The sequence below is a fragment of the Hevea brasiliensis genome, chromosome 15 (genome assembly GCF_030052815.1).
Source record: "Hevea brasiliensis isolate MT/VB/25A 57/8 chromosome 15, ASM3005281v1, whole genome shotgun sequence".
NCBI lineage: Eukaryota > Viridiplantae > Streptophyta > Magnoliopsida > Malpighiales > Euphorbiaceae > Hevea > Hevea brasiliensis.
In genome coordinates, this window is record NC_079507.1 from 49,798,052 (window position 1) to 49,810,499 (window position 12,448).

Here is a 12,448-nt window from a genome sequence, read left to right on the forward strand (position 1 = left end):
CTAGGCATAGGCCCCATGACATGCTGCATACACTCTATAAGTCTTCTATCAGTCAACTGCAATTCTATTCCTGCCTGTTTGCAAGAATCCAAAAACCGATATGCGTCGTCTGACACATCACAAGTACCAGGCACTAACTTCTTAAAATTGATGATATGTTTGTAAGGTTCCCCTCTTGGTGCGGTGGACTGCTGCTGTTGTGGAGGGTGGACCATATACTGCGCCATCATGTCGATGGTTCTCTGCAACCCAGCTAGAGTAGCTGCCATGGGGTCCATGGGACCCTGTGCCATAAACGACTGATCCTGAACTGGTGGCAGCTGCTCTTCTACTTGAGCAGCTCTAGGCCTCCTACCCCGCCTCCTCGGGGCAGGCGCCTCATCCTGTGCTGTCACCTCATCAGGCACATCTGGTTCTGATGCAGTGGCAGCTCTCCTGCTTCTACGCATTTTCCTGAAATTTAGCAGCATTAGCCCACAAAATTCAAAACTGCACATTACATAACTCTATAGACTCATGTTTACACACAATATATAAAGTAGAAACTAGAAGCAAAGATGACAATGCAAGATGAATGTGGACCCTATTTTTCGCATCTGACTCCTAGTAGACTCTTCTCAACACTTTAGACAATCAATCCCTAAAAATCTGGAGCCTAAGCTCCGATACCACATTTGTCACGACCCAACCTATGGGCCGGACCGGCACTAGGACCTGGGCCAGCCTAAAGCCCACGAGGCCTGTAGTAAGCCTAACTATTCATTAACCCAACTCTAAGGCCCATTTGGGCCCAATTTCAAGAATTCAACCGGACAGAGCCCGACCACAAAATGGACCTTTCAACGGGGAGTTTTTGACTCACCCGACCTGTAAACAAAATAAATACTCAATTGGGGAGCTCAGCTCACCCCTCCACATACTCATATCAACATAAAAATAAATGGGAGCTCAGCTCCCTCATCCAGTCCATCAAACATGCATGTGATAATAATTTTACAGGTCCAAAATAACAATTTATATTACAGACCCAAATCAATTAAATATTTCTAACACATGCGAAAATTCTAGAAATTTATGGAATTACACAAACATGAATAAATAACCTGCGAGGGAGAAAGCAGGTTAACCTCAAAAATATCCTCCTGTGGCCTGGAAAAATATTGAACAGGAGTGAGCGTTCGACTCAGAGAGTAAAATATCAATTTTAACCATAATCTCTATAACTATCTGAAACTAATGCACCCTGTAGAGTGAAATGCAACATCAGCAATAAATTCACATCATAACAGCAAAAAGGTAATTTAGAGCACTCACACACCCAGTAATATCAATCATAATATATGGGAGCTGATCCCCTATACAGCTCTCTTAAATCCAACCTGATGCCAGCAAAGAACTCAAGCCGGACTTTCACTTAATAAACCAAATCAGGATCCCAGCGAAGAACTCAAGCCGTGACTACCCCCGAAGGATCGGGTCCCAGCGAAGATCTCAAGCCGTGACTACCCGTCCTATCCATAGTACACACCACATCACACGCACGCCAACGCACACACACTGCTCCAAATTACCACAACAACATCCATGGCACTTTAACAGTTATGAATGCAACATAAAATGTGCCTAGAGTTTAACTACATAGATACATACATATAAGTGATGCATGGGCATGCTTAAACATATAATAATATCGAAATTACAATTAAAATTAATATTTTACTCACAGACTTGACAGCGGTCACTGTGGCGGCTGGGCGGAGGAAGAAGGCTGTCCCGGCTCACCTGACAATTACATTACAATTATTTAACACAATTGACTCAATACAAATCATGAAAAGACCAAATACGTCCTAAGTCGTGCCGAAAATCCGGCAGAGTCTCCCCTATACCTAGGACCTACCCAACCTGCAAAAGGGCTCAAAACACACTTCTATATTCGCAACTCATATATCCACAATTCAATCACATCACACAGCCCCTCCTGGGCCCATCAAATCAGTCATCCATCACAATATGTAAAATTTCAATTTAGTCCTTATAATTGATCATTTTTGCAAAAACTACCCAAACAAGCTCTAAAAATTCTAAAACTTTGCCCTGCGGTCCTTAGCAATATTACTAGGCTATTGCAAAAAGAATCATAATTTTCTGAGCTACCAAGAATATTTTATGGATTTTTAATCCTATTTAAGCACTAGAAATTATGATAAAGCAAGGTTCGGGTTTACCTTTGCCGATTCCGACTTTGGGAACGCGCTCGGGATGTCTGACAATGGTGGGGTAGCCAAAACCTCGATCCAGTTCGGAGACTTTTCCGGTAGCGGGTCTGCCTGGCCGGAAATTCACAAACCCAGACAACTGTCGAATTTCGTCGAATTGAGGATACCTACACAAAGCCCACAATACGGGGGTTAGTACATAAATTTTACCGAATTTTCTAAGCTCATTTAATGCTCGGAAAAACACTGCGAAGTTCTGTGGGACCCACCGAAAAACGGTATCGGAAAAATTCAAAATTTATGTCGCCGCGAAGCTCTCGACGAGTGGAGCACTCTAGTACTCTCAGTTTTCTCGTGGGGTTCACGGTTTGCGAGAAATCTAGTCCAAAAATCAAAATGGGCTAAAACTTCCCAGGCAAAAATTGGACAAACCGCTCAATGGATTTCGGTGTTCTTGGTGTCTATGGAAAGCTCTCGACGAGTAGATCGATTTAGACACAAGACTCGGTCCAATTGGTGGCCGGATCGGCCGAATTTCGGCCGGAAAGGTGAAGCGGTGCGCTTGCGCGTCGTGTCGCTTCGGGCGCCATTTTCCGGAGTTCCAAGCGGCAGCCGATGGGCGCCAGCGAGCTGGGGTGGCAGGGGAGGCAGCGGCCAATGGGCAAGGGGAGGAGGGAGGAGAGAGAAAACGGGAGAGAAGGGGAGGGAGGTCGGGACGCGCTCGGGGAGGAGGAAGAAAAAGAAGAAGATCGGTCTGATTCGACCGGTCCGATCCGGTCCGGTTTGATTTATGATACAAAATTTTGAATTTTTACTCTGCCTTGGGACCGAAAACGAGGTCCAAAAATTTTCAAATAAATTCTAGAAAACTCAGAAAAATTTGTAGACTCCAAATATATTTTTAGTTTTGCCACGTGATCTTTAAATAAATTTTTAAAAATCATCAAAGTTTATATTTTCGAAAAATCGAACTCGATTTTTAAAATCCGAAAAATCTCAAATAATTTCTTAAAATTTAAATAAAATTAAAATATCAATAATACTCATAAAATAATAAAATTTAAAATTTTGGGATGTTACACCTCCCTTGTAGGGTAGGAGCAGCAACTATTCGGCAATAAAAAGGCCTAAAACCTCAAGGAGAAGTTTCACTTTGGTCTGTGGTAGGGGTGGTAATTCGGGTTGATGGATTGTGTTCATGTTGTGTCAACACGCGACACGAATACGATTAAGGTCGACACGATTAATAAATCATGTCAAAAATTTAAACACGAACACGACCCTTCTATTATACGGATTAAACGACACGACACGATTAATATTAAATTGTATTACGTGTATTCAACACGGTACGACCCATTTAATACGAAATAACTCATTTAACACTGTTGGACACGACTTAACTCATTTAACACCCTACATAAGTGGGTTCATGGGTCATAATGGGTCAAATGAGTTAGTAGGTCACGGGTCAACACGTGATACGAATATTAAATTATGTCATAAACGTGTCAAGTCGTGTTAGCGGAATAACATGTGACACGACACGATTAAATCAGTAGAATTTAAAAAATAATCTATTAATAAACTTTTTCAAATTTTAAAACTTAAATATTATATATTTTTATATTATCTGACAATACAAAATTGTATTAGTTGCTACTAATTTAAAAAATAATAAAAATAATATGTTGACAAACTTATCTTCCTTTAATTATTATTAGTATAAAATGTTTAAAATAATTAGTTTTCTTAGATAAGAACTATGTAAGTTTTAAATTCAATTATTAGTATAAAATTTATTTTATATATATCCATCAATTGGCACTGTTATAATTTTAAAAAATAATTATTTAAAAAATATAAAATATTTAGAATTTAAAAAATACAAAATATTTAAAATTTTATTTAAAATTAAAATTAATTTTATTAAATAAAACCTTGCTGAGTTTGAAATTTCATTTTAACTTATATTTTTTAATTATAAATTTAATTTGTTTAACTTAATAATTTTATTTTAATAATTATTTTAATAGTATATAGTCTAAACTAAAATAACTAACCAAATAAAATTTTTAATTGATATTTTTTTTATTGGGTAATTTTGATTTGGTTCAATCGAATTTTTTTTTATTAAAACTAAATCAAACTAATTAAATTGTTTTTAAAAAATTTCAAAATTAACATGTTGAAGTTCAATTCATTTAGATTAAATAAAAATTAAATATAAAAATTTTTAATTATTATCACAAAACGCATAGGTGAATGACCAGCTATTATTAATCAGCAGTAATCCACACCTGTTTTTCTTTATCTACTTTTAATAAATTCAAATTTATTTTTCAAATATAATTTTATTCTTTTATTTCTTTCCCTATGTGAATTTTTTATTTTTTCTTTCTTTAGAGCTGATTTTGGCATATAATTGTTTTTTTACCCTTTTATTGATATTATTTTGACATTTTATACATGAGTATTAATTAATTTGTATTATTATTGATCACTTTTTTTTCAAATAAATGTGATTTTTCAAAAAAATAAAATAATTATAATGAAGAGTTATACTAAAAAAATATTAAAATATTGAAACAATTGATAAGCCTAAACAATGAATTTCAACTGATTTGTATTACTATTCAGCACTTTGGCAAATAAATGTGATTTTTCATAAAATTAGAATAATTATAATGGCAATTATACTGAATGATACTATAGCTACTAAAACAATATCTGAACACGATTAATAAATAATTAAGTAACTAATGATGAAACTCAAATACGATATGAGTAACTGTATGATACTTAAACAGAATGTTCAGAGATGTTAATCGTCTAAGTATATCCTAAATATTTGAATCACATTAGAAGATAAGCATTTTAAGCTAATCGTTATTTCTGAAAACTCTAAAAAAAAATAAACTCATAATTTTATTAAATTACAAACTTTAATTTTAATAGAAATCTACACCATATAAAGATAAATCTAATCAATTCTATTTATCTACAAGCGCAGTTTAATTATTAATTTAAGTATCTGAGCAATAGTTAACTAATCCATTTGATTTTCCATTGTTAACTTGCAAATTTAATATTTAAATCCATCATCTTATATAGAAGAGAAGAATAACATCACTAAAAAAATATTAAAACAACTCATAAAGTTAAATAATTAATCAATCTATGCCAAAGATTTGTTAAATAAAAAATAGACGAATACAATTGTAAATTAAAAAAAAAAAAAAAAGATAATATCAACATTCAGGTTGCCTCAGCTCAAAAAATAAAATTATTCAGCTTGCCTGACTGGACTAGAAAGTTTGATGATCGATGGACGACAGCAGTAGATTGTCAGTCACGTTACTTCTGGACAGCAGCAGCGATATTTTCGAGTCGATACAGCCAGAATATACTAACTCAGGATGCCATATGCAAACATACCTGTCAATTTAGCAGACCCCTCCCTGCTTATGAAAACGCCGCCGTTCAGTAAACGACAGCGATTATAATCTTTGTTTTTAAAATATGCTTCACGAATTTTCCGTCTAGTTGGCCGTTCTATGACCAGTTTTCCACGTGGCAGACACCTATTGGTCTCACTATGGGATAGTCAAAGGCGGCAATTCTCACGATATTTTCTATGGTTTTGGGTTAGTAACCTTCCATCTTCTTGTTCAATAACGGTGTGATGCCCTAATACAAATCACACTCTCTTCTTGGCGCGTGCTAACATTTGCTTCTATTACTAATTTATTTTTAGGAAGTTTATATAAAATACTCACAAGTAAGAAAAGTGGAAGAGAATTTTATTTTTGCTTCATTTAAATTGATATAAATTTCAATGTTCAAATTATTGAGTAAAAATTAGTCAAAATAGGTTCAATAAAAAAAATTATGAAATTATGTTTTAGTTAGATGATTTTAATTTTAGTAATTTAGACTCAATTTTCTAAATTAATTTGTTTTAATTTCATTGTTATTGAAATAATTTTTAAAATTATGAGGTCTTGAGTTCGAATTTAATTATAATTATTATACCAATAAAGAGTTAATTAAGATAATTTGCTTATTTAACTTTGATAAATGAAAATTAAAAAAAAATTAAATGGGTTAAAGAAATTACATTTAATTATTTTTTTTAAATTATGTATTATATAGGTTTCATTATATAATATTAAATTATATGATGTGACATTTATTTAGAATGTATTTAGTAGAGTATTAACAAATTAATTTTTAAATATTATCTTTATAAGTCTTAATTTTTAAAGAAGATAATTATTAACTTAAACTCTCAATATTAATATTTAATCTCTTAAAAAAATATAAATATTATTAAAATAAAAATTAATCTAATTACTTTAAAATATTTAAATAATAGTATTAAAAAATATAAAAGTAACAATTATTATGAAATACTTGCAACTAATTTGATTTAAATTGTTAGAAGTAAAATGTACATTAAATTATTTTTATAAATCAGGAAAATTTAAAAAAGTCAAACTGGTCTCAATTCAATTGATTTGACTGAATAGTTTGATCAAACAATGAAAATACCAAATTTGACCTAACCAGTAAATACCTCCTCTAGATTTGAAACTCAAAATTACTGGTTGATGTTCTCCGACCTAACTTTGTAAAAATAATATTATTATTGAGCTAAAGTACCTTATAAGACACGCTATTAAATAATTTATCACTAATTTATTTATATTTTACGTTTAATGTTTATAATTATAATTTAATATTCATCATTATTATTATTATTATTATTTTAATAATTCTAAAATAATGTGCACCAAGATGAAAAGAAAAGTATTTTAATATGTAAGTTACAGCGCGTTACCTTTGGTCAAAATAGAACAGCCGTAGATTTATAGGACAAAAAAGGCTCCTGTCAAATTTGCAGAGATCATTAAATTAACAAATATAATGGAGATTTTATATTTAATAATTATTTCAAATGCACATGATTACATTTTTTATATTATTTAATTTTTATTTATTTATTTTAATAATAAAATAAATTATATAATATATATTTTTATTAATTATCTTACTTATTAACAATTATAGTTTGGGGTGTGTAAATGGTCGGTTTAATTTTGAATCGAACCGAAATGATAAAATTGAAAATTAAAAATAAAAAATTTTAAAAATCGAATCAAATCGATTAATAAAAGAAAATTAAATCGAATCAAATCAATAAATATCAGTTGATTCGATTTTAAACCGATCAAACTGAAATTTATAAATTGAGCATTTGATTTTCAACAGGGTTCGGTTCGATTTTAAACCCATCAAACCTAGATCTTAGGGTTTGGTTCGGTTTTTTTTTATTTTCTTGATATATATATTAATAATTTCGGTTCGGTTCGATTTTTTATTTTTTTATGAAAATAACCGAACCAAACCGATTAACCGAAATTATCAAAAATTATAAGCTGAACCGAACCGATTGATTTTAAAACTGAACCGATTGAATCGAATTGACTCAGCTCAATTAATTTTTTTTATTTTCATGAAAATAACCGAACCGAACTGATTAACAAAAATTATCAAAAATTATAAACCGAACCGAACATATTAATTTTAAAACCGAACCAATTGAACCAAATTGACTCGATTCGGTTTGATTTTTCAATTTAAACCAAAAATTGCTCTCCCTTAATTATAGTTAGATAAAATTATACTGAATACTTAATATAAATAATTTATTGTCAACTATTAAAGGTCTTACATCAATTAATAGAAATAGTCATTAATTATCAACTATCAACTATATAAAATCATTGAACCAAATTTTACATAAGTGACAAAATATTAATTTAGATATAATTTATTCAAATAATTATAATCAAAATAAATTTTTAAAATTAAATTATAATTGTAAAAAATAAAAAAAGGTTTAAGTGTTTTTTTTTTTTTCTTTAAATTAGGCTCAATTCAAATGCTACATCAACCTGGGCATATAAAACTTACTAGCACTATTATAAAATCAAATCAACTTGACGGGTTAATTCGGTGAACCAATATAAAATAATATCAATTATTTTATTAAATTATACAAAAATTTGACCTAGAAAAAATTAGATGACTCCATATTTGAATCAATGACTTTTATAATTTAATGACTTGACATATTTAAATTTTATAAATTGAAATTTTATAAATATTAATGGTATTGATATTTTAATAAATTAATCAATAGATAAGATATTATTTAGCTATTATTTTTTTTTATTTATGATAATATAATAAAATTTATAAAATAATATCGTTATCTTTTTATTTTTAATATATAATTAATATTTTATGAATATTAGGAAGATAGTTATTCATTAGTAAAAAAAAAAAAGAGATAGTTATTTATTTATAAAAATATTTTTATTTTTTATATTACTATAAATATTGAGAATACAAAATTTTAATAATAATATTTAAAATTTTAATATTTATATATAAAATTTAAAAATATTATTAAAATATGTGTAAGCATAATTTAATAAATATTGAAAGATTGATTTTAAAATAAAATTTAATTAATTAATATATATTTAATTAATTTTTTAATAATTCATTAGTTCAAAGATTAATTCATTAATTGAATCAATGATATATTAACCCGATCTCTCATTCGAATCAAAATTCGAGTTGAGTTTAATAACGTTAGAACTTTTTTTTGACGTAATAAGGTTAGAAGTAAAATCTCTCAACTTTGAATCCATTTTCCCTAAAGGCATAGGTCAATCCTGGCATCGTGAGAAATACATAGGCAAGTGAGCAATTGACAATTATAGAAGCAATAAATTAAGTCATTTGCAAATGATATTAAGTGGTAAAAGGCTGTGCACGGTTCTTGAGATACTTAATTAGATCAAAAAATTATATTAAATTAAATTTATTTTGATATTTTAAATCAATTTTAATTTTTTATTAAAAATTAATCGACATCATATTGAAATTGTATAAAAATTAAATTGAAATCATATTAAATTGAGAATCAAACTTTTGTGTGTGTATATATATATATATATATATATATAATTTTTATAAATTTTTTTAAATGTATTATATACTTTCAATATAATTATATATATAACTATAATTATAGATTAAATACAACCCAATATTATATTTTATTTTTCTACCTTTTCTTAATAATTTTAGTTATAAATGCATTAAGTTATCTCAATTATAAGCATATTATTATATCACATATATACTTAATTCATAATTATATTTATATCTTAAAGTTAAAGATTATATCTAAATTATATATAAATATATGAAAGGAGGGGGAAATATTGATCTTACATAAACTGCCCTTCATTCTTAAAATTGATTACAATTATATTTTTATTATTACCTAAACTGCCCTTCATTCTTATATTTTTATTATTAATTATAATTAAAATTAATTTTTATTATTTATATAAATTTAAAATTCTTAATTTTAGAGTTCATATAAATTTAAAATTTATAATTCTACTTATATTTAACTTTAATTAAATATAAATTTATAAAAAAGTAATTAACTAAAATATGGAATTAATAAATAAAAAATAAAAATAAAAAATATTATTTATCTATTTATTATTTATAAAAATTATAAAAAACGTATTTATAGTGACACATAAATAATTCGTTGTCAATAATACATATTAAAGACAATAACATGCTAATCTATATAAATTCAGTGATAATATTATTTAGCAAAAAAAATATGCATTGCTAATAATTTTAACAATTAGCGCATTTCAAATATTATCGTCGCTAATATTTTAGCGATAAAAAATTTATCACTAAATTTTTAAAATTTCAATTCTACAATATTCAATTTTATATTGTCTCTAATAACTTTTAGTGATAAAATATTTATCACTAAACACGTAATAATTTCATTTTTTAATATTATAATAATTAATATATAAATTAAAATTTTAATATTATTTTAATAATAATTTTACTTACACAAAAAATATATTATAATTCGTAATATAATAATTCTCTAATTATAATTCAATAAGTATTATTAATCATTAAAATTATTTTAATAAAATTAATGAGTATATATATATATATATATAAAATCAAGAATTTAAATTTTTAATCAAATTCAAATAAATGAACCACATTATTAATTATAATTTATATCTTTTTTTAATTATTATATAATTTTATTCAAACCTAAAATTTATTTTTATATATAAACAAATTTTATTTATTTCATTTTCAATAAGAATAAAAATAAATAATTTTATATTATAAAATTATTGTTTAATATAATAAATTAAAAAATAATTTGAATTAAAAAATTTAATGAAATTATTATAATTGCATTTCAATTTTGACTATTTTAAGTAAATAAAATAAAAACTAAACTAATTTAGCTAAATAGAATGAAACTAATACTAATTTTATAATTTTAATAAAATTAACTAAAATTTAAATAAAATTAAAAAGTGCTTTGAATTTTTTAATTAATTAGTCATATTTTCAAATTAATTTTATTCTTTACATCAATAAATATTATAATTTTTAAATGTATTAAAAATTTTTTAAAAATACTGTTCATAAAAATTATTTAGTCAAATATAATTAATTGCTTAAAATAAAAATAAAATAAAATTTTATAATAAAATATAATAAAAAATCATAATATCAAATTTAAATACTTATTTATTTTCAATATTTATTTATTTATATAAATTTTATATTATTATTTAATAACTAAATAACTAAAAAAACTAAAACCTTTATAAATTCCGTCAATTTTAGCCAAACATTTTAATTTTATCAATTTAATTTCAAACTTTGACATTAGTTTCAATTTTAACAATTAGTCTAATTGAATTACTTAATTGATAAAAGCAAGCCATTTTTTTATTTGTATATAAATTTTAGCATTTATTCTCAAGTTGATATAAAATATTATTTTAATTAACTTATATATCATTTTGAAAATTATAATTATATATTTTTATTTTATTATTTGTTCAAACTTTATTTTTAAATATTTTATTTTTTTCTTTTTTTTGCTTTAAATTTGAAATAAAAATGACAGGAAAGATGTTGATTAAAAGTATAAGTAGGAATAAAGAGATAAAAAAAATTAAAAACTCAGATAATCATATTAGATATATTATTCATTTACTTTTTTTTATCAACAAAATGTTAAAATTAATAAAAATACTAAAATTATTGAATATATTAATAAAACTTAAAAGAGTAGCTAAAATTGATAATAAATGAAAAAAATCTGAATTATTTTTACCAATTAATGAGTTAATTATTTTTAATTAAATTTATTATTAAAATTGAAAGCATTTGGAAAGATTTATGATTAAATTAATATAATTAATTTTTTTAAATTGATGATTGATAAAAAATATTTATTTTTTTGTCTTTTAATCTTATTTAATTATGTAAATATATGAATATTTAGAGTTATATTAAAGAATAAAATTAATATATAATATATAATTGTAACAATGTATTTTTAAATTATATAATTTAACTTTTCATCTATATATTTACCATACATATATTTTTTTAAATACTTCAATTTTTTAATTTTTAACTTACCTTACATAAAATGATATATATAAATTAATAAATAATAAAAATTCATTCAATCATTAACCTAACTTTTTTACTATATTCTTTTTTAATAATTAGTTAATAAATATAAAAATATGAACGGAAGAATTTATGAAATGATCAAATTATTTTTATAATTTTTAATTTACAATAAATAATATTAATATATTAAAATATTAGTCTTATTATAATTCTTATTTAAAAAAAATACTTATATAGTTAAAAATTCTAATTCATAATTAAAAAAAATATTTTTTAAAATTTTTATAATTATAGCTAATTTTTTAAAAACAATTTTAACATAGTTTTAAAAGTTTTTTTTAATCTATAGTCAAAATTGAGTTAAATCAGTCAACGAAATATAATTTTAATTGTTGATTTCTCTTCTAGTCATAATTTTGACAATCAATTTATTTCAATTTTTACTACTTACTAAAAATAATTCATATCAAATTATTATATAAAACTAAAGATAGAAGTAAAAAAAATATATCATAATTATTATCAAAAAGTAATTATTATTCTAATATTTTTATTTTTATTATTTAAATTCAATTATTACTTATTTATATTTTATTTATTTGATTTTATTGGTATTTATGTTGGAATAATAATTTTTGATTTTATAA